Raw genomic sequence first — 24,272 nt, forward strand, 5'->3', positions numbered from 1 at the left:
GAGTTAGCTAGATTAGAGCGTTCTTTAAATCTCGTGCAGAAGCTTCTGCTTGTTTGTCCAATGTATCCCATAGGTCAGTTGTCGCACTAATGCAATATATTCCAGTAGTATTGTAGTTTCTACAGGCAGAGTGTCCATTGTGCCTATATTTCATCCCGATGTTCTGTGGTATAAAAAGGCTGGTTGCATGTTGTTCTCTCGTAAATGTGACCCAACTTTCTCCGAAATCTTACCGAAGTATGGGATGCACTGCATGCGAGATTCCGCGTTAACCAGTGTGATTATGCTGTTCTTGGTTCATCAGTTCAAATTTCTCAAAATTCCGTAATCCGATTGGGTATCGAGCAGAAGTGAGCTTGGATGACAATACGGATAAGTAATTCCATGCTGTCTCAGCTCTACTCCAGAGTTCATCGACTGTGGCGACTGGTAGCCGGCCAGTCTCTCGGAAACCCACGGCAGTGGGTGAGAGATGTGGGGAACATAGTGGCCAGTGCAACAGTCGAACACACTCTCCATCGAGGTAGGTCATGACAGCACGGGCAACATGGAGTCTTGCGTTAACTTGTTGAACCGTAACTTCATGAAGAGCTGGAAGATACAGCACAGCTACCAGCCTTAACACGTCAGAAACGTAACGCCAGCTGTCCATATTACCAGCTAAGTGAACCAGATGAGATTATACTGTGTACAAAACGGCTTCCAACCCATCACGTGAGGTTCTGCGCCCTTATCGTGATGACGATTGTAATATGGAAACGTTCATTTTTCACGGAACCTACACACACGGTTACGTCCATCGTGATGCTGTGCGTGGACCTGAAAATGGTCTGAAAAGACGACAGTGTCCACTGATGTCGCTGGTATCGTAGCACTGTGGGTGTGCCTCTATCTCCCGCTGAACTGCCACAACAAAGGTAGCCGTGCTGACAATCCCTCGTGCTCCAGACATCATCGCACTGTCTGTATGGACAAGTGTTTGCTAACAAGACCAACGGCAGACTGAAGATAGGTAAGTAACGTGGTTGTCCTGACCTACGCGGCAAAATGCATAATATGTCTGTCCTCTTTGGCGCTAGTCGAATGGGAGCCGCAGAGATCCCGTATGACGATGATTACAGCATTGCTGAAGCTATCGATTGCATGTTCGCATGACAGTCGTGGGATCCCGGCTAGCCAGGGCAGCAATATTGTCAAACGATAAACTACGGACTCAACAGGCAAAAATACTGCCACTGCCAAATTTCGATGGGTGCTTTTAGACATTTCTCCTTCTCCCAAAGAAATAACATTGAAGTGCCATTTCTGAGTAAGGATCCTTCTGCGCAATCCGCCCCAGTAGCTGCGCGGTCAGCGCTGTGAGTCGTTAAGCAAAGGGGCCCGGTTTCGATTCCTGACTTGAGTCGGAGATTCTCTCCGCTCGAGGATAGGTTCGTGGCGTCATGACTGACATTATATCCTTCAGAGTGCTGTCCTAAAACCCAATTAAAAAACCTGCTGGTTAATTTTTCCCCATATAAAGAATGAACATAGCGTCACTGCTACCTCCTTAGTGCATCTGCGCTAAAATGCTAATCATTTGCGTATCCATACACGTAGTGCGCTTCATACCGATTTGACGATACATGTGTCCTTCGCGAGGTTGCAGTTTTAAAGGAGAGTAGTGTAAATAGTTGGTGCTCATCGGACGGTGGACGCAGCGCGTGCTGGTCTGGGTGTGCGTGTTGGTATGGCAGCGCTGGCCGCCAGGTGGCGACTGCGTGCCGGCCGCGCGTGGAATGCGACGCGGCGTGCCTGTCAACTGTCCCGCAGCACGGCAGCTCCCAGCAGCTGTACGCCTGCCCTGCCAGAGCCCGCGGCCTCAACACACAGTCAAGAGCCTAACCATGCGTGGTTGTGTCTATACTCATAAATGATGAAATAGTTAGGCGGCACGCAACTATTTCATCGAAACGTATTTCTACTGTCTTACAAGACAGTTTGAACGTTATTTGTTTAAATCTCCACAGTGAGCAGCGCCATTTTGTTTTAGCTCCTCTAGCGGCTTGCTACGGTGCTGTGGCGCGGGATTTCAATCTAAACCAGAACTGCAGACACTTATCTATCCATCACGACACATTCCAGAGGATCCTTCCTGCTTAAAATTGCTACAGTTTCATGGTTAGGAGAAGCTCACCGAAATGAGCTGCGGCTAACAAACTGTTCTGCAGGGTTATGGGCAGCAAAAGAAAAGCTACCCTCATACAGCCATCTCCAATATGGGGCCTGTGAAACCTTCAATACGTTGAGAACAGGGGTAACAAGGTTGTTGTTGTTGTGGTCTTCAGTCCTAAGACTGGTTTGATGCAGCTCTCCATGCTACTCTATCCTGTGCAAGCTTCTTCATCTCCTAGTACCTGCTGCAGCCTACATCCTTCTGAATCTGCTTTGTATTCATCTCTCGCTCTCCCTCTACGATTTTTACCCTCCATGCTGTCCTCCAGTACTAAATTGGTGGTGCCTTGATGCCTCAGAACATGTCCTACCAACCGATCCCTTCTTCTAGTCAAGTTGTGCCACAAGCTCCTCTTCTCCCCAATTCTATTCAACACCTCCTCATTAGTTATGTGATCTATCCATCCAATCTTCAGCATTCTTCTGTAGCACCACATTTCGAAAGCTTCTATTCTCTTCTTGTCTAAACTATTTATCGTCCATGTTTCACTTCCATACATGGCTACACTCCATACAAATACTTTCAGAAACGAATTCCTGACATTTAAATCCTCGATGTTAACAAATTTCTCTTCTTCAGTAACGCTTTCCTTGCCATTGCCAGTCTACATTTTATATCCTCTCTACTTCGACCATCATCAGTTATTTTTCTCCCCTAATAGCAAAACTCCTTTGCTACTTTGTCTCATTTCCTAATCTAATTCCCGCAGCATCACCCGACTTAATTCGACTACGCTCCATTATCCTAGTTTTGCTTTTGTTCATGTTCATCTTATATCCTACTTTCAAGACACTGTCCATTCCGTTCAACTGCTCTTCCAAGTCTTTTGCTGTCTCTGACAGAATTACAATGTCATCGGCGAACCTCAAAGTTTTTATTTCTTCTCTATGGATTTTAATACCTACTCCGAACTTTTCTTTCATTTCCTTTACTGCTTGCTCAATATACAGATTGAATAGCATCGGGGAGAGGCTACAACCCTGTCTCACTCACTTCCCAACCGCTGCTTCCCTTTCGTGTCCCTCGAATCTTATAACTGCCATCTGGTTTATGCACAAATTGTAAATAGCCTTTCGCTCCCTGTATTTTATCCCTGCCACCTTCAGAATTTGAAAGAAACTATTCCAGTCAACATTGTCAAAAGCTTTCTTTAAGTCTACAAATGCTAGAAACGTAGGTTGGCCTTTCATTGATCTTTGTTCTAAGATAAGTCGTAGGGTCAGTATTGCCTCACGTGTTCCAACATTTCTACGGAATCCAAACTGATCTTCCCCGAGGTCGGCTTCTACCAGTTTTCCCATTCGTCTGTAAAGAATTCGCGTTAGTATTTTGCAGCTGTGACTTATTAAACTGATAGTTCGGTAATTTTCACATCTGTCAACACCTGCTTTCTTTGGGATTGGAATTATGATATTCTTCTTGAAGTCTAAGGGAATTTCGCCTGTCTCATACATCTTGCTCACCAGATGGTAAGGTGCAAGTCTAATTTTAAGAGGTGGGGTGTCATTGATGATGAATGTTGTGAATGTGGTGCGAGGCAGGAATCTGAACACTTGTTGGTTTGCAGAAACCTGAATTAACTCTGTGACATGGAAGACTTGTTCCCAGAAAATAACTGTGCCATTCTGGTTGCTGAACACTGGACTCACAAAGTGTGAAATTCCTAGTAATTAATATTAGATTATAATTTTTTTATTATGTTGTCTATTAGTGTTCTTTGGACTCGGATAAATAAACAAACAACAAAAATTAGTTACGTAACATTAGTTTTTCGAGGTGACGAAACTTAATGACTACCCCTCACACTCTTTGCATCTCACATGCATGCTCACAAAGAAAAATCAGTTTACGTTGTAAGTGTCTTTTGATGTGACGTCTCATTGATATAGTACATTTTAATAGAGCTGTTGAAGCAGTCATCTAAGAGATCCAGCTGAAGCTCCAGCAAGATAACAAGACGCGCAATAGTCCTTTTAGTGACGGTTCTAGCGTTTTCCCATTTAATTCCTCCTCTCCCTCCTTCTCTGGTTTCCCTTGTTGCGAATAGAGAAGTAGGACTACAAAAATGCCTCATGTTTGTCTGATCTAGCGTTGCAGTCTAAGAAAAATTACGATTCGGTAGTTTTGGTACAGTACATATATATGACGCAGTAAATGGTAGGACTACCAGTAGCCAGCCGGAGTGGCCGAGCGGTTCTAGGCGCTACAGTCTGGAACCGCGCCACTGCTACGGTCGCAGGTTCGAATCCTGCCTCGGGCATGGATGTGTGTGTTGTCCTTAGGTTAGTTATGTTTAAGTAGTTCTAAGTTCTAGGGGACTGATGACCTCAGAAGTTAAGTCCCATAGTGCTCAGAGCCATTTGAACCATTTGACTACCAGTAGTGTTGGTTGCATTGGTAGGGGAAGAAACGTAAATGAATGTGTGAGAGAGAAACTGGGAGCCGATGACTTCTCTTTGTTTTCATTTGCTTCGTACATAATGAGAACCGCAAACTAAAAATTAGTTGATCACGTAACCCCTGCGCTTTCATGTAATCAGAACAATTACTTCTGATGCAAGTACAGTTTACATGCAGAAACATAAAAGAATCTATACAGTTATTGTTGTAATTTTGTACTAAACAGAATGTTCGTAATCACAATCAAAGGCAAGAGTTTCCTCTTTATTACTGGTAAACGCGAAAGTTGTTATGAATAACAGAAACATGTCTTACATATGCTCGATGAAGTATTGAAGTAGTGTCTGATATGTTTTTGTTTTCCGTTTTTTTTTTCACTTTTCCTTTTTTGACGATATTCCGTTTTCGAGCGCTATATGATAAAACTATACTGTTTCAAATTTTTTACTACAACATTCCTCTGGCTCACATTACATACCAATTTTCGAAAAAAGTCAGAGCTCAACACTGACAGTTTCAGTTTTGCTATAAATACTGTTTATTTTCAAGTAAAAGATGGGAGGACAACTATTCAGAACAAAAATGTTCCATAAGTTATGTGGCCCTTTATATATCCTCAGTCATTTTCTAAACGGTTCACTGCTACCAGTTTCGGGGAACCTGTCAAGAGACTAATCGCATACACAAACAAAGCTATCGAAATGGGGCAACACCTGACAGTTATGCAACACAACAAACATACACGTAACGCAGTTACAACCTTAATTGAACAAAGCTACTAGGAAAACTACCACAGTTTATGCTGACTTGACAGTCTGCTGTAGCGTACAGCGATTTCACAACTCTAGTTTGACTTAATGAAGTACTTTTGTTGAAGTTACATAAATGTGACGATAGCAGGTGAACAGTACGATAGAACAATAGGCTGGCCGTTGTGGCCGTGCGGTTCTAGGCGCTTCAGTCTGGAACCGCGTGACCGCTACGGTCGCAGGTTCGAATCCTGCCTGGGGCATGGATGTGTATGATGTCCTTAGGTTAGTTAGGTTTAACTAGTTCTAAGTTCTAGGGGACTGATGACCTCAGCTGTTAAGTCCCATAGTGGTCAGAGCCATTTTTTTGAACCGTAGAACAATCGGTAATGGAAATTCTCAACTGAAACAATGGACTGACAAAATTAACGTGCCTTATACACATGTATTTCATGTCTGACTCTCTTCTTGTAACTTTCGTGTGTCCTAGTCTAATCATCACAACACTACGTTTTCCGTTTCTTAAAATGTTTTAGCGTCGTTGTTTCACAATTCCGCATTTCATTTCGACTATACGAAACTAGTTTGACGGGAAATACCTGCCGTATGTTTCAGTTCATATGATTTCATGGATATTATCTTCTGCTTTGCGCATATTACGTTCTTATCTGATCTGTTCGCCAAGCTGGCACGTTAATTATCTAACGCTGGAACCTGCTCTTGTCATACTCCACTCACTGCAGTTACTTCAAATGAGTTAGAGATCAGGTTTTGTTTTGGGAATGCGATAGCTTTATGGTAATTACCCAGCCTATATTAGCAAACGCTATGTAGCCGGCCGGTGTGGCCGAGCGGTTCTAGGCGCTTCAGTCTGGAACCGCGCGATCGCTACGGCCGCAGGTTCGAATCCTGCCTCGGGCATGGATATATGTGATGTCCTTAGGTTAGTTAAGTTTAAGTAGTTCTGATGACCTCAGCTGTTAAGTCCCATAGTGCTCAGAGCCATTTTTGAAAAGTTATGTAATCTGCGTAATCAAGAACGGAGCGATTGATACAATGCAAGTGACTCTGCTTTTCAAGGAACCTATAGAGCCGCTTAAACACGTGTGTGTCACCCATCGACTGTCGTATCTCAAGTTCCTGCTATCCTCCGTAAACAGCATGCCAAAATAACTAAAGAACGTGTCATCAGTCTTAGGGAGGAGCCAGTACGTGAGTGCAAAAGAAAACAGTAACGAAGTTGTTGCCTAGTATTGTGACAACTGGGTTTCTATCAGTGTACTTCACACTTCGGATCTTCGATTACATTTTCCTATTTGTGTGTGAGAGGATTAGGCCTAAGTTTCATACTGTGTGTGAGAGACAATATCTGTGTTCCACATCGAATGATTAGAGGTGACACTGTTTCGTCAAGTTACATGATTATATGCAGGTAGCTGCAGTTATTCGGATATGAAGAAGTTTAGAAATGATAGACTAGCCTGGAAAGCCGCACGAAAACAGTCTTCGGACTAAAGACCACCACCATCACCACCACAACAACAACAACAACAACAACCATTACTAAAAATGTAGCGCTTACAAAGGTAATGTATCGCACGATATAACGTGTAAGTATGTAGATAAATTAATCGTTAAATAAGAAGTGAGTGAAACTTATAACATGCGCAGTTACATACACTGAAAGAAGAGTGTTTACTGATTTTGAACAATACATGTTGAATCCTCAAGACGATAGGCGTAAGTTCAGCTGATTAATAATCGCTCGCGTAAGTCTGAGTATAATTTGAGTATAATTCCATTGCGTTAAAGAAAAACTGAGTATTTTGTTATTACAATGCACGGTAACGTTAGTCAGATATTTTGGAAACACAATATTTCGCAAATGAAACAATTTGAATGTATTATCTTTCATATTTCGCTGCTTACCTTCGCTGCAACCGACATTGTAAATGACGTAAAAATGTTGCAAATTGTTTCTTCTCGGATAGATGAGCGTTAATTACGAAAGCGGCATGAGAACTTTTGTCACATTTCACTGTCTTTCCTTAGAAGTTAGTCATTGAATAACCCTTAAATATATAGACTATGTTTGTCTCAAAAGAGGGCTGTAGCTCCGAGGATCAAAGTTGAGAACCGTACCGACAACACAAGTGAATTCCTGTTCTACAAATTAATAAAATCGGACTAAAATCGATTACAGCGTAGCTATATTAATATATGACTACCAGGCAGCCATTTGACACAAATCCAGTTCCTTTACCTGTGTTATGCTCCCTGGGACCTCTTCTTTACTGTGCGGGGAGACATACTTTCGTTGGAGATTGTCCATAATGGTCGTAAATGCACGCCCCGTGGCGCCGTCATGAAGGTGTCAATTGCTTTGTTTATATGGAATATTGTTCTAATAACGGTTGCGTACATTTTTCCTCAGTGCCTGTTCAGTCAATGCAGACGGCGACTGTTATGCAGTGTGACAGCCTATTTTCTCCCCACTCTCAACTAGGAGCAAGTATGATACATTGTCATCTGGAAGACACTGTACAACAAATGCTTCGTAAAACATCTATGGCTTCGTAAAACATCTACGGCAATATGTAGAACTATTTCCACACTTCGCAAGTTATTCTTCATATTGTCCTATTATGGATTACAGTATAACAATGAAAAATGTTCTTGAATCATCTTTACACATTAAAACTGCTCCGAACGTAGAAAGTTTCTACGGTCATGACTTTTTTAAAATTTAGTGGCTTTCGATACGTACCTATACAGCCGTTTCAACAGTGGACTGCCAACTATGATGATACGAACGTAAGGACAACACAACACCCACTCCCTGAGCGGAGAAAAATCTCCGACCAGGCCGGAATCGAACCCAGGCTCCTTCAGAAAGCAACCCGACACACTTATCGCGCAGCTACCGAGGCGGACAACCGTCATCGAATACCAGCAAAGAAAGATTGATACCAACAACCACTGTAAAGATGTACGCTGATTTATGTCATTCTGTCATATTGTAATAATAATCTAAGGCACTTCTCTCTGTCTTAGCTGACTGAATATAAATGAGTAGCTTTCCTTGAGAACCTCTAAACAGTATAAAGTAATAGATTTGAATTCTGTGACACAAGTCGGAACTCCCGGTGACCAACATATACTTTGATGCCTTCCTGCTGTGTGTAGCTTTTTTCACTAACTCAACATCTCGACGGTCTGAATAAAACACAGAGGTACATGGTTCGATTTCAGAGACACCGAGACTGTCAGAAAGTGACTTGTGCCCTTCACCTTTATAAGATGAAATGAGGAGCCGTTTTATTTCCAATTACGCTTCGGCATTCCGCATGAACACCAAAGTTCAAACTCAGATATATACATATTCACATATAAGGGAGGAAACGGCTGTTATAACAACTGAACATCAGAAACTATTGTTTTTAAATGAAGATATTTAAAACTAATGAAATATATGACGAATCTTAAACAAATATCGTCTGTTTGGAATGGAAGTAAATGAAATGACAATCCAAAATAAAACAAACGCAGACATCGATATTAGAGCGTGAAATAATACTCCGAAAAAATTCAAGAAACAAAATGAAAAACACTCGTCTGTACAACACTTCGCTTACTGTGTAGAAGTTCTGAACTGCTGGAATAAATGCTTTAATGCCTGCAGAATAGGTCCTGGGTTTCTTTCGGTTATGTAACTTTAAAAACAAAAATTACTCACGTTTCCCGGGGGCGTAAATATTTTCTGTACAATTAATAACCATTGTGAGCAAATTACGAGCCTTTCAGAAAAGTACACCATAGTATTTCTAGGTACTTGCTAGGTACTTGTAAAGCGAATTCCGTAAGATAAGTTTCATTGTCCAACCCGGCTTTTAGTTACTTCGTTGAAATATTTCGCTTTAATCACCTCTCCGAAATTATCGTGGTAGGCATTTACGGGAATTCCACGGAATCCTGAGGTTTGACGAAAATTTATGTAGTTGGCGTTACATTAACATGGCTTCTTTAAAGGGGAAAAAAATAAAGCGCGAAGTTCTATTACATAAATATAAGTTCTGAGGAACAGACGTACTAACAAATGTTACAGACTTCATTACCTTGCCAATATCTTTGCTCTTGGTATTTCTGTGAGTACATTACGTTTCTGGAGATTTCCGTCATCTGCGAAATACACACACACACACACACTCGCACACACACACACACACACACACACACACACACACACACACACACGAACCAAGCGAAAGAACAGAAGAAGGTACCGTAATTTTCAATAAGGCACTAGGAAATAATCTTCTTGTTCATATTGTAATATTTGACACCAGAATATACAACGAATAAGTTGAAATGCATAAGTACAGAATTCACAGAAAGCGTCAGTTATTTTGTACAGCGCGGTATGAGAATATATGAAACGTTCCAGGTAATTTGGAATGAAACACGCTAATGTGACAGAAGCCACAACAGACTGCTATGTAGCCTGTTGAAAGGTACGCACAGTAATGTCTCGTAAACTCTATAAAAGGCAAGAACCACGTGACCTAACAACGTCGGAACTTCGTTCCAGTGCAGCGGAACGTCTTTTGCAGAAATGTTCCCAGGAGTCGAGTGCCGACCGCTTGCAGTATTTAACTTTACAATCCGTTTCGACTTTTTGACTGTCATCATCAGCTGTCAATGTCAATGACAAGATCTGATGACGATAATAAAGGTATGAAGCCATCCACAAAACGGATTATTGTACGCTATAAGGACTGCTAAATAACTGTCAGAAAACTATACCGAACGAAAATAAAGAGCCGAAAATCTTACACAATAAATACATGTGAAAGAATTGACACTCACTATGCTGCAGTACCTTCCTCAACTGTAATGTAGCGTTCCTTTTCCAATTTGGTAGGTCGCAGGCGGCTGTCGGCGGGTTGCACTCACAATGCTAGGTGATCCATCAGTTGACGCCGCTGAAGGCCATGTGCCAGTGCGGACAAGAAGTGAAGCTGCCTCTGCGACAGATTGCGCCCTCCTGCGAGATAAGGCAGTTCGGGCCGGCTGACCTCTGTTGCGCCCGGCACCACCTAGTGCACGCTCACTTGATAAGTGCCGTGTCCACTCAGCGTTAAGGACGACAGTTCCGCGGAAACACTCTGCGCACTTACACACTATACAAAAACTCGGGATAGGCAGAAGCCCAGTTCATCGAAGTATTTCAGAGGAATGTGCGTAGTTAGAAGAAGTTCATCAATCAGGTACTGAGTAAAGACGGGCCAAAGTACTAATTACCAGTAATAGAATATAATGGCCCACTTTCAACAAAGTAACAGGTTCCAGAGAGGTGTCAATTATTTGACAGGCTCGGCACTGAGTAGTTAAAGCGCCAAACCACTGAACCAAAGGTATTCGATCACTGAGTAGTCCTAGTATTTTTATTTGTCACTTATCGCTTCTTTCACTTCTGAAAATGTTTCGTAATGCGAAAAATGTTGAAGTACTCCGTGTTCGGAGTCCACGTTAAACTGTGTCCCTCAAAACCTGGCTGGGAAGTCAGTTGAGAAAGGTCGGCGGAAGGTGACGGCGCATCATCTCCTCTAAGACCGTACCTAGTATAGCACTATGGTGGCAGCCCCAAGCTTCGGATTGATGCCAGTATTACATTTATTTCTAAGTTCCATGAACGCCGTACGGTGCGCCGAAACCAGCGAATCTGTTCGCATTACTGTAGCTGCGTTAGCTTCCCAGGTATGTGAGTGAGTTGTATGTTATCCTCGACGGCGAGTGTTCATCACACACAAGGGTATCGCTAGGAGTGCCCTAGGGAAGTGTGATAAGACTGCAGTTTTTTCTACATTGATAAATGATCCCGCGGCCAGTGTAAGCAGCAGTCTAGGGCTGTTTGCTGACGATGCTGTGGTGCATTGGAAAGTGTCGTCGTTGAGTGAAACATCGAAATTTCCTCTACCCAGAACACTTGTACAGGCAACGCGCTGCAAATGAACTCTTGGTTGCAGAAAAAGATACAGTAGTGAACATTCATAAACGTTTACGTGCAGTGTGTGGTAACGATGGAGTTGACATCAGTACTATTGGGAGATGAGTACAGAGAGTTAAGGGGTCAGGAAGTGCAAAAAATGGTCAAATGGCTCTGAGCACTCTGGGACTTAACTGCTGAGGTCATCAGTCCCCTAGAACTTAGAACTACTTAAATCTAACTAACCTAAAGACATCACACACATCCATGCCCGAGGCAGGGTTCGAACCTGCGTCCGTAGCGGTCGCGCAGTTCCAGACTGTAGTGCCTAGAACCGCTCGGCCACTCCGGCCGGCCAGGAAGTTCAGAAACTGAGCTCAGTGACTGGCGACGTTCGCGAAGTCCTGTCACAGCCATCGATCGCGACGTGGTGAATCGCCCGATTGGTATAGTTCATGCAGACTGGCGCGTCACAATTCGGCAATTGACTTTACAACTACCGGTGGATATTGAAAGAACGTGTGTAATGATTGACACTCTTGGATACTGAAAGGTGAGTTTGAGGTGGGTTCCACAGCTGCTCACAATAGACCACAAGATTCAAAGAAAAGCCATTTCATCTGAACTGTTGGTGCATTTTTCGGCCAATGGAGAAGCCTTTCTATCATGGATTATTACAATTGAAAAAACCTGGATGCATCGCTTTGAGTTAGAAACAAAAAGGCTGTCACTTCGTGGCGCCATCCGTAGTCGCCAAAAAGAGGAAATGAAAGGTAGCTCCCTCAGCTGGAAAAGTAATGATGACGTTTTTTTGGGACAGCGACGTCATTCTCGTGGATACGTTGCCAAACGGACCAACCATTAATTCAGAAGCGCATGCGAAGACTCTGAATTATCTCACGACCCGATTGAAACGCGTTCGGTCTGACAAGAATCCAAATGAGATCTTGCTCCAACAAAACAATGCACGCTCACACACAAGACTCGTAATCTGGGAAAACCTCGCCAAACTGGGTCGGACATCACTGACCCACCCACGCTAGAGCCCAGATCTGGCACCATCGGTCTCCCATATGGATCACTTAAGGATTCTGTACGTGATACACACCCTGAAAATGATGACTGCGTAAAGCATACAGTGAAAATGTCGCTACGAACTCAAGACAAGAGCTTTTATGAACAGAAAATACATGTTCTTACACAACATTGACGCAAGGCCATACAAAATGGTGGGCATTAGGTGGAAAAATGCTACACTTAAAGAAATATTGACTGATATTGTTACCAAATTCTAATTATTATACATATATATTTCTTGAGAAAAAATTGTGAGCCATTAATTGGTTCAAATGGCTCTGAGGACTATGGGACTAAACTTCTGAGGTCATCAGTCCCCTAGAACTTAGAACTACTTAAACCTAATTAACCTAAGGACATCACACACATCCATGCCCGAGGCAGGATTCGAACCTGCGACCGTAGCGGTCTCGCGGCTCCAGACTGTAGCGCCTAGAACCGCACGGCCACTCAAGCCGGCAGCCTTTAATTACTTATCGTCTATCGTTCATGAATGAATATAGAAACTTCAGGTGCTTTACATTTACACATATAAATACCAAGATTTTATTTCAGAAAACCATCCGATTTTACGAGAGCATATTATTTTTTACGTACACTACTTACAACCTTGCGGTACATATTACCAACACGTTCAATACTTTTCCTTGCGTGTAAATTTTTGGAAATTTGTGGTAAGGTCTTATGGGACCAAACTGCTGAGGTCATCGGTCCCTAAGCCTACACACTACTTAATCTAAGTTAAACTAACTTACGCTATGGACAACACACACACACACACACACACACATGCCGGAGGGAGGAGTCGAACCTCTGACGTGGGGACCGTCAGAAGAGACCTGAGCCCGCGCGGCTACCCCTCATTAATTGCGTGTCTGGGGTTATTGCATACACAGCTCTTGCTATGGGTCAAAACAGCTGGAAGGGCACACACATAGGCAGTCTTCACAAAACTCCACAAACAAAAATCACATATCGTGCGATGAGACGACCTTGGAGGCCAATGGTGCAATATGAGATACCTATGCCATTATAGCCAATCCATCGTTGAGGAAACTAATTGTTTTACATGCCGATGTAACTGAATCGTATCTGTTGAAACGAAGAACGCAAATCACTTCTTGTTGCAATGTTATTGCTATCTCAGTCTAACGCACATTGGGTAATGATCCAGCGGGCGAACTAACAACCTATATCTTTGTATATAAACACTCTTGAGTTAGCTGCACCACGGAGACCCCCACAACGCGACCAGCAACTTGCAAATGGCGTCAAGGCAAACTTTTAGTTTCAATGCAAAATTAAAATTCACCCCAATTTTCAATCTTCATTTTACTTTTCCAGTGTTCTCTCTAATTCACTTAAGGCAAATAACTGGATGTCTCCTTTGCGAAGGATAGTCTATTTCCAGACTCGTTCTTGCCCAATTCAAGCTAAAAATTCAGCGACGTTTATAAAAGAACGTTAAAACGATTTATTCGGCCATAAGTACCACGGTAAGCTTATAACCACTGTGACGCCTTAAATTTTCTTTTTTCATTTAAGCCAGATGCTTTTTATAGCTGCAGTGCGTCTTTCACGGCGTTCGTCTGACTATTTGACGTCAATTGTCAGATCGCCCTCGTTTGCGAAACTCCGAGACGTCACAACAGCTCTTCTGAAGGTGTCTCGATTTTACGCTTCTTCCGGGTGTTTATCCATTTGGTCTAGAAATTCACGAACGACGGTATTCTTGCTTTCGATTTTGAGTTGAAGATATATTCGTTAGAGATCATACATTCTTCTTATGTGTTCAGGAAACTTAATTTTTGGTTTGTTCATTGTGTCCGTAATATTTTAGAATATAAATCCTGGCCGGCCGGAGTGGCCGAGCGGTTCTAGGCGCTTCCGTCTTGAACGGCGCGACCGCTACGGTCGCACGGTCGCAGGTTCGAATCCTACCTCGGGCGTGGATGTGTGTGATGTCCTTAGGTTAGTTAGGTTTAAGTAGCTCTAAGTTCTAGGGGACTGATGACCTCAGAAGTTAAGTCCCATTAGTGCTCAGAGCCAATATAAATCTTGTTTAGATTTTGTTTGTAGAGACCGTGTTTTTATTTATTTTTATTTTTTTAGAAGTCAGACCTGGCGTAGATCTTTCAAATTCCGCTAGGAATACAGATAATACAGATGCGCACACTGGTCATTTGGTAATGATGAAACATTCTACTGACAGGGTAATACTTTGTGTCGTAAATGTTTCGTGTGGTTTGGAAAGCTATGTCCATTCTTCTGGCTCTTCCTTTCAAGGCTTCTTTATCTACCCCACTGGTGGTAATCCATAATCCATTCGTACCTGTAATAAGCCTTCTCAATGAAATTCTGTACGTGAGTAAAGTTGTAAAGTCCATTTATAATTACCCCACAAACAGGGTGGTCAGAAAAAGGCTGAATTGCTTGTACGGTTATTGCAGGGTAGGTTGTGCTGAGAAATAATTGTTACGAAAGAAATTCGATACCTTGCAGAAAGCACTGCAGTTCAACGATCAGAACGTTTCTCGCTCAAATTCAAGCGGCCCGCCAGAGACGGTGTCGCCAAACGAGTACTTTGCTTCGTTACCTAAAACCGAACAATAGAGCGACAAAAGAATTGGAGATGGGACGGTAGTAAGGCAGAGCAGTCTCGTGTGCTATCATGTACGTTATGGGATCAACTGACACTAATTGTATGTGGGGGGTCGCTTGACTTTTCGCGTGCAACTTTCTACTGGTTAACTTCAGTTCTAATTAACTCGAAAACGGCGCAACGTGTCGAATTTTTTCTCAACAATTATTTCTCAGCACAACCTACCCTGTAGCACGCTTACAAGCTTTTCAGACAGTTTCTGGCCACCCGTACATGTACGGTGTGTCTCTTCTAACAAGGGAGCCCGCCGGGGTGGCCGAGCGTTTCTAGGCGCTACAGTCTGGAACCGTGCGACCGCTACGGTCGCAGGTTCGAATCCCGCCTCGGGCCTGGATGTGTGTGATGTCCTTAGGTTAGTTAGGTTTAAGTAGTTCTAAGTTCTAGGGGACTGATGACCTCAGAAGTTAAGTCCCATAGTGCTCAGAGCCATTTGAACCATTTTTTTTCTAACAAGGGAACCTCCCCATCGCACCCCCCTCAGATTTAGTTATAACTTGGCACAGTGGATAGGCCTTTAAAAACTGAACACAGATCAATCGAGAAAACAGGAAGAAGTTGTGTGGAACTATGAAAAAAAACAAGCAAAATATACAAACTGAGTAGTCCATGCGCAAGATAGGCAACATCAAGGACAGTGTGAGCTCTCAGGAGCGCCTGGTCACATGGTTAGTGTGAGCAGCTGCGGAACGAGAGATCCTTGGTTCAAGTCTTCCCTCGAGTGAAAAGTTTTTATATTTTCGCAAAGTTATGATCTGTTCATTCGTTCATTGACGTCTGTGTTCACTGTAATAAGTTTAGTGTCTGTGTTTTGCGACCGCACCGCAAAACCGCGCGATTAGTAGACGACAGGACGTGCCTCTCCAATGGGAACCGAAAACATTTGATTGCAATGTCATAGGTCAACCGAGTCCTCCACAGGAAAACACGTCTGATATATAATCTATACGACACTGGTGACGGCATGTGCGTCACATGACAGGAATATGTTGTCGACCCACCTAACTTGTACACTTGGCGAATGGGTAAAATGATTCTTCTACCTTGCCCGATTAAGGTCTTCTTGTGGATCTGATAATCATAAATTAAATAAAATAAACTTTTCACTCGAGGGAAAACTTGAACCAAGGAGCTCTCCTTCCGCAGCTGCTCACGCTAACCACGGGACCAGGGCGCTTCTGAGCTTACACTGTCCTTGATGTTGCCTATTTGCACACGGTCTACTTCCTGTTTTCTCGATTGATCCGTGTTCAGTTTTTCAAGGCCTATCCACTGTGCCAACTTATAACTAAATCTGAGGGGGGTGCGATGGTGAGGTTCCCTTGTAAGAGACGTCAGAGGCATTTTCTCTGTGTTTCGGGAAACATTCGCTATTTCGATTTTGCACTGTGTATCTGGAGTCAGCGCAGACAGTTACTGATCGTCACGTTCAGCATGTGACGCCGAGTGTGAACAGAAAGTGTCGGTTTGTTTGCCATTACAAACAAAATTATTTTTAAATCGGAATTTTAAGTGTTCATTCGATGGCGTGCTCCCACATTAGTCTGGCTCGATATTTGTTCCATCGCAATGTATTAAAAGGGACGGTAAAACATGAAGAATAAACAGCAGTCCAGCAACGACTCAGCCGCGCTGCTTGCTTGGTGGAAGCAGTGAGCGCGGGCCAGGTCAGCGGTGTCGGTGCTGGAGTTGTGATGTCGTTGTTAATACGAGGGTTGCCCAGAAAGTACTGCATCGCGTTTTTTTCTCATCCGAAAACAATGCTAGAATGCGAAACGTTAAGTGCGTAAGTCTCCTGAGTGAACGCGCCAAGTTTCCGTCAGTTCCGAAAGATAGCGTAGCTGCAGAACAGTTTCAAAATGGCGTCTCTAGGTGTAGTACGTTGCGAGCAACGTGCCGTCATTGAATTTCTCACTGCAGAGAAAGAAACTGTGGGGAATATTCACAGACGCTTGTGCATAGTCTATGGAGCATCTGCTGTCCACAGAAGTACAGTTAGTCGCTGGGCACGGAGGGTGAGGTCATCAGAAGGCGGTTCGACGGAGCTCCACGATTTGCAGCGGTCGGGGAGATTATCCATGGCTGTCACACCTGACATGTTGCAGCAAGTTGATGTTATCATTCGCGAGGACTGACGTATTAAGAATCGGCATTTGGCGCTGCATCTTTCAACCAGCAAAGGAAGTGTGGATGCAAGTATCCGCACTCTTGGATATTCAAAAGTGTGAGCAAGATGGGTCCCGCGGTGTCTACGGTGGATCGCAAATCGCACTGAAAAAACATTTGTCTTGATTTGTTCCGACGTTTTGAAGCTGGCGGGGAGGCCTTCTAGTCCCGGATTGTGACAGATGATGAAACGTGTATTTACCATTTTGATCCCGAAACAAGTCGACAGTCTATGTAATAGCGCCATTCCTACTCCCCACAGAAGGAAAAAAAAAAACAAAAACAAAAAAACAAAGCAAATGCTTCCGCCGGCAAGGTCATTATCACCGTGTTGTGGGACTGTGAGGGTGTGATTGTCATTGATGTGATGCGAAGAGGCGGTACCATTAATTCAGAAGCATATGTCAAGACATTAACAAAACTCAAGACTAGCTTCGGCGCCACAGCAACCCAGGAGATGTTTTGCTGCAACACGATAGCGCTCGGTCCCACCCAAGTCTGAGTACTGCTGAACACATCGCGAAACAGAATTGGACAGTGCCACACCATCCACCCTACAGCCCTGACCTTGCCCCCTCGAACTTCAACTTGTTTGGGCCACTTTTTTTTTGGTCATCAGTCTACTGACTGGTCTGATGCGGCCCGCCACGAATTCCTTTCCTGTGCTAACCTCTTCATCTCAGAGTAGCACTTGCAACCTACGTCCTCAGTTATTTGCTTGACGTATTCCAATCTCTGTCTTCCTCTACAGTTTTTGCCCTCTACAGCTCCCTCTAGTACCATGGAAGTCATTCCCTCATGTCTTAGCAGATGTCCTAACATCCTGTCCCTTCTCCTCATCAGTGTTTTCCCACATATTCCTTTCCTCTCCGATTCTGCGTAGAACCTCCTCATTCCTTACCTTATCAGTCCACCTAATTTTCAACATTCGTCTATAGCACCACATCTCAAATGCTTCGATTCTCTCGTGTTCCGGTTTTCCCACAGTCCATGTTTCACTACCATACAATGCTGTACTCCAGACGTACATCCTCAGAAATTTCTTCCTCAAATTAAGGCCGGTATTTGATATTAGTAGACTTCTCTTGGCCAGAAATGCCTTTTTTGCCATAGCGAGTCTGCTTTTGATGTCCTCCTTGCTCCGTCCGTCATTGGTTATTTTACTGCCTAGGTAGCAGAATTCCTTAACTTCATTGACTTCGTGACCATCAATCCTGATGTTAAGTTTCTCGCTGTTCTCATTTCTACTACTTCTCATTACCTTCGTCTTTCTCCGATTTACTCTCAAACTGTGTACTCATTAGACTGTTCATTCCGTTCAGCAGATCATTTAATTCTTGTTCACTTTCACTCAGGATAGCAATGTCATCAGCGAATCGTATCATTGATATCCTTTCACCTTGTATTTTAATTCCACTCCTGAACCTTTCTATTATTTCCATCATTGCTTCCTCGATGTACAGATTGAAGAGTATGGGCGAAAGGCAACAGCCTTGTCTTACACCCTTCTTAATACGAGCACTTCGTTCTTGATCGTCCACTCTTATTATTTCCTCTTGGTTGTTGTACATATTGTATACGACCCGTCTCTTCCTACAGCTTACCCCTACTTTTTTCAGAATCTCGAACAGCTTGCACCATTTTATATTGTCGAACGCTTTTTCCAGGTCGACAAATCCTATGAAAGTGTCTTGATTTTTCTTTAGCCTTGCTTCCATTATTAGCCGTAACGTCAGAATTGCCTCTCTCGTCCCTTTACTTTTCTTAAAGCCAAACTGATCGTCACCTAGAGCATTCTCAATTTTCTTTTCCATTCTTCTGTATATTATTCTTGTAAGCAGCTTCGATGCGTGAGCTGTTAAGCTGATTGTGTGATAATTCTCGCACTTGTCAGCTCTTGGGCCACTAAGGATGCCATTACTGGCAGACATTTTGAGGACGATGAGGTGGTGATTCACACAGTCATGCACTGGCTCCGCGACAAGGATAAGGATTGGTACTGACAGGTTTCGCGCTGCAGGAAGGTCAAAGCACGGGATAGAGATTACGTGGAAAAATAGGTTGTGTAGATAAAACACCATTCTTTCGTGTGTATGTAATTCTCATTATGTTCAATAAGGAATTGTCGAAGAAAAAAAATGCCATGCGTTACTTTCTGGGCAACCCTCGGACATTACGATAAAAGAACGCGTTCTGTCGAATGGCCACCTAACATTACGCTTTAAAAATCATTTTGTCTGTAACCGGCAACAAATCGACGCTTTCTGCCAACACTTGGCGCTTCATGAAAGACTTCGTGAGCATTATTTGTTTGAGTTGACACCAGCTACACAACGCAAAACGAAATTGCAAATACCTACGGAAACAACGGAGAAAATGCGCCTGACTCTTAAGAGAGACACCCGGTATGTACATTGACGAAAAAGAAAATCGCAACGCACAAAAATGATCAATTTCGGGAATACATTTGTGTAGGTAACATGTTAAAGTGATTAACCATGCAAGATCACAGATAAGCGAGAGCTAAGCCATTGGAAATAAGAACTGCTCGTACATTAATAACCAGTGAAACCGCCGAAACGTTAAACGCAGGTATGCAGAAGTACCTGCATTGTGTTGTACAGGTGCCGGATGTCAGTTTGTGGGATGAACGTACATGCCTGTTGCACTTGGTCGGTCAATACAGGAACAGTTAACGCTGTTTATAGATGATGCTGGAGTTGTTGTGCGGTGATGTCCCATATGTTCTCGAGTGAAGGCAGATCTGGTGATCGATAAGGCCAAGGCAACATGCTGACACTCTGTAGAGGATGTTGGGTTACATCAGCGGTATGTGGGCGACCGTTATCGTGTTATGAATGGCAGCAAAATAGGCCGAATCACGACACTGACGTAGAAATTTACAGTCAAGGTGCTTGGGATAACCACAAGAGTGCTCCTACTGTCACACGAATCGCACTCCAAACCACAACTCCAGGCGCAGATAGGTTGATTGCTGGCGCTCAAATAACCCCCTCCTGTTCAACACACGGCCATCACTGACACCGATGCAGGACCAGCTTTCACTAGAAAACACAATGGACGTGCGTACTGCCTTCCAACGTGCTTTCGCTTGACACCACTGAAGTGTGGTGATTTGTTATCAGTGGAATGTACGCTACATGATGTCTAGTGCGGAGCTGTCCTTGACGTAACCGATTTGTAACAGTTCGTTGTCACTGTGGTGCCAACTGCTACTCAAATTGCTGCTGCAGATGCAGTGCGATACGCCAGAGCCATACGCCGAACACCAATGTTCTTCGGTAGTGCCACGTGGCCTTTCGGACACTACATTTCTGTCAAGTCTTTCTGCAGTATCGTAGAAGGAACATCCAGTTTCTCATAGCCCTATTACAAGACACCATGCAAACTCAGTGAGGTGCTGATAGAGGCGTCTTTGTCGCCTGAAAAATATTCTTGACTAACATCAAATCCTCACGTCCAAATCCAAAGGTAACCAACGCTGACGACCGTTACAGCGTGTATTTAAAGCGAACCTGAATTGCATTTTCTATTAGCGCCACTCTTAAGCGATCGACGTGAAATATCAGCAGATATCATCTTTTGTATGTTCACTACTGGCCATTAAAATTGCTACACCACGAAGATGACGTGCTACAGACGCGAAATTTAACCGACAGGAAGAAGATGCTATGATATGCAAAAGATTAGCTTTTCAGAGCATTCACACAAGGTTGGCGCCGGTCGCGACACCTACAACGTGCTGACATGAGGAAAGTTGCCAACCGATTTCTCAAACACAAACAGCAGTTGACCGGCGTTGCCTCGTGAAACGTTGTTGTGATGCCTCGTGTAAGGAGGAGAAATGCGTACCATCACGTTTCCGACTTTGATAAAGGTCGTATTGTAACCTATCGCGATTGCGGTTTATCGTATCGCGACATTGCTGCTCGTGTTGGTCGAGATCCAATGACTGTTAGCAGAATATGGAATCGGTGGGTTCAGGAGGGTAATACGGAACGCCGTGCTGGATCCCAACAGCTCGTATCACTAGCAGTCGAGAAGACAGGCATCTTATCCGCATGGCTGTAACGGATCGTGCAGCCACGTCTCGATCCCTGAGTCAACAGATGGGGACGGTTTGCAAGACAACAACCACCTGCACGAACAGTTCGACGACGTTTGCAGCAGCATGGACTGTCAGCCCGGAGACCATGGCTGCGGTTACCCTTGACGCTGCATCACAGACAGGAGCGCCTGCGATGGAGTACTCAACGACGAACCTGGGTGCACTAATGGCAAAATGTCATTTTTTCGGATGAATCCAGGTTCTGTTTACAGCATCATGATAGTCGCATCCGTGTTTGTCTACATCGCGGTGAACGCACATTGGAAGCGTGTATTCGTCATCACCATACTGGCGTATCACCCGGCGTGATGGTATGGGGTGCCACTGGTTACACGTCTCGGTCACCTCTTGTTCGCATTGACGGCATTTTGAACAGTGGTCGTTAGATTTAAGATGTGTTATGACCCGTGGCTGTACCCTTCATTCGATCCCTGTGAAACTCTACATTTCAGCAGGATAATGCACGACCGCATGTTGCAGGTCCTGTACGGGCCTTTCTGGATGCAAAATATGTTCGACTGCTGCCCTGGCCAGCACATTCTCCAGATCTCTCACCAATTGAAAACGTCTGGTCAATAGTGGCCGAGGACTGGCTCGTCACAATACGCCAGTCACTACTCTTCATGAACTGTGGTATCGTGTTGAAGCTGCATGGGCAGCTGTACCTGTACTCGCCATCCAAGCTCTGTTTGACTCAATGCCCAGGCGTATCAAGGCCATTACTACGGCCAGAGGTGGTTGTTCTGGGCACTGATTACTCAGGAACTACGCACCCAAAGTTCGTGAAAATGTTATCACAAGTCAGTTCTAGTATAATATATTTGTCCAATGAATACTCGTTTATCATGTGCATTTCTTCTTGGTGTAGCAATTTTAATGGCCAGTAGAGTAGAAGCACGCCTAGCAACTTTCGGTTATGTCACACAACTACTCCTTTGTGTTGGAATTTTTTTCCGTCAGTTTATACAACGCAACTGCCAAGAAGATCTCGTGGCAAAACTTATAGGCAGTACGTCGAAGGGGCAGTATCAGGACGGATGTTCGCAAGCAAGTTCAAGTTGCTGCTTTCTCTGGGATACTGCACTGGCGCCTTTACCGTGCTTAGAGAAGGAAATGGCAGCACGTCTCGGGAGTGTATGGTTATACTAACACGCAGGCTCGGAGCTGGCAGCTGATTAGCGGCGTGAAAGCTCGCTGCACGGAGGCACCGGCTCATCTCCTGTGCTCCGCCCGGCGTGCAGCCATTTGTATTCAGAGGCTGAGACGGTGCAGTACAGTCACGGTGTGCTGCAGCGGAAATGCGCCGACCGCCAGCTGCCAGCCGCCGCCGCCAGCTGCCGGCGCCAGCTGCATTGCTAAACGGGAAGGCGGGACCACCCACGCACAGGGCATCCCACCCAGGGCGGCGCGGCGCGGCGTGGCGCTGCCGCAGGCTGGCTCTGCTTGTTAACTAGCAGACGTCACTCTACTCGTCCCATAGTAATCACCCTCGTTAACCGTTGCGCTCCTGGTTCTAAATGAGAAGAGTGGAGATACAGTAGAGAGACAGGCTAACCTACATTATCTACTTATACACTCCGCAAGCCACGTTACGGTGTGTGTTGGAGGGTACTTCTAGTACTACTACCTGTTCACCCCTTCATTGTTCTATTCGCGACTGACACGTGGTAAGAACGAGTGCCGGTAAGTTTCCGAATAAGCTATAATTTCTCTGATTTTCTCGTCTTGATCATTTCGCGACACGTATCTGGAAGGATTTAATTTGTTGCCCGATACTTCTTCGAACATGAGCTCTCGGAATTTCAACAGTAAACTTTCCCAATAAAGCACAACGATTCTGTTATAGCCTCTACCACTGAAATTTCTTGAGCAGTTCCGCAATACGCTCACACTTACTAAACGAATTCGCCGTCCTTCGCTGGATCTATCTCTACTACTAATCCAACTTCGTCCCATACTGATCAGCAGCACTTAAGATTCGGTACAACAAGTGTTCTGTAAGCCACTTTTTTCGTGGATGAATTACATTTCCTTAAGATTTTCCCAATCAATCCCAGCCCATCTGCTTTTCCTATTTTTTGTTTCTTGCGATCATTGCAGTTTAGGCTCTTAGTAATTTAACGGTAATTACTGTTCGCAGTGATTCGTTGGCAACAGTGTATATTCAGAAAAAGAAGAAGGGGGAAAATGGTTCAAATGACTCTAAGCACTATGGGACTTAACATCTGAGATCATCAGTCCCTAGACTTACAACTACTTAAACCTAACTAATCTAAGGACATCACACACATCCATGTCCGAGGCAGGATTCGAACCTGCGACCGTAGCAGCAGCGCGGTTCCGGACTGAAACGCCTAGAACCGCTCGGCCACAGCGACCGGCAAGGGGGAAAAGCAAGAACGTGTAAAAAAAAAATAAAAAAAGAAAGAGACGCCGATATTAAGACGCTAGCAATCGCACCTAACGGCTACTGTTGTAAAACTTTTATTTTATATAAGAACGACGCAAGTGAAAACAAATTATAAGTACACTAAGAGAAAAGGCTAGTAAACGTCCATACAAAGTGTACCGGATGACAAGACTTAGCACCGGCCTTAGATTAATAGGGAGCATACTTAGCTATTTACCCTTAATCTAAATTCTGTGCTACGGAGAAAGTAACGAAGAAGGAAGGAAGGTTAGAATTTAATGTCCCATCGGTGACGAGATCACTATATACAGAAATGGGAGCTAACCGGTCGTGTTCTTCCTGTGGAAACGATCGAATGATCGCCTTTACTGATTTTGGGCAAACAGGGGAAACGTAAATAAGAGAGGCCGAAAGAAAATTTGAGCGCCGTTCCTCCTAAATGCGATCGAGGCGCCTGCGAGTCAAGGAAGTGTCAAGTGAC

At 44.0% G+C, this 24,272-nt stretch overlaps 1 protein-coding gene across 2 annotated transcripts in view; it reads right to left on the minus strand.

Moving 5' to 3' along the window:
• Positions 1–24,272, minus strand: part of LOC126248676 (superoxide dismutase [Cu-Zn]-like) — a 345,741-nt gene that overhangs the window by 97,626 nt on the left and 223,843 nt on the right. Inside the window, exon 1 of one of the 2 annotated variants that reach the window (XM_049949923.1) lies at positions 10,244–10,398. The exons of the other annotated variant lie outside the window; for it this stretch is intronic. The gene's annotated coding sequence lies outside the window, so the exon portion shown is untranslated. Of the gene's footprint in view, positions 1–10,243; positions 10,399–24,272 lie in introns of those variants that run through there. 2 annotated transcript variants of the gene reach the window in all.

Source organism: Schistocerca nitens, chromosome 1, assembly GCF_023898315.1.
Source record: "Schistocerca nitens isolate TAMUIC-IGC-003100 chromosome 1, iqSchNite1.1, whole genome shotgun sequence".
Taxonomy (NCBI): domain Eukaryota; kingdom Metazoa; phylum Arthropoda; class Insecta; order Orthoptera; family Acrididae; genus Schistocerca; species Schistocerca nitens.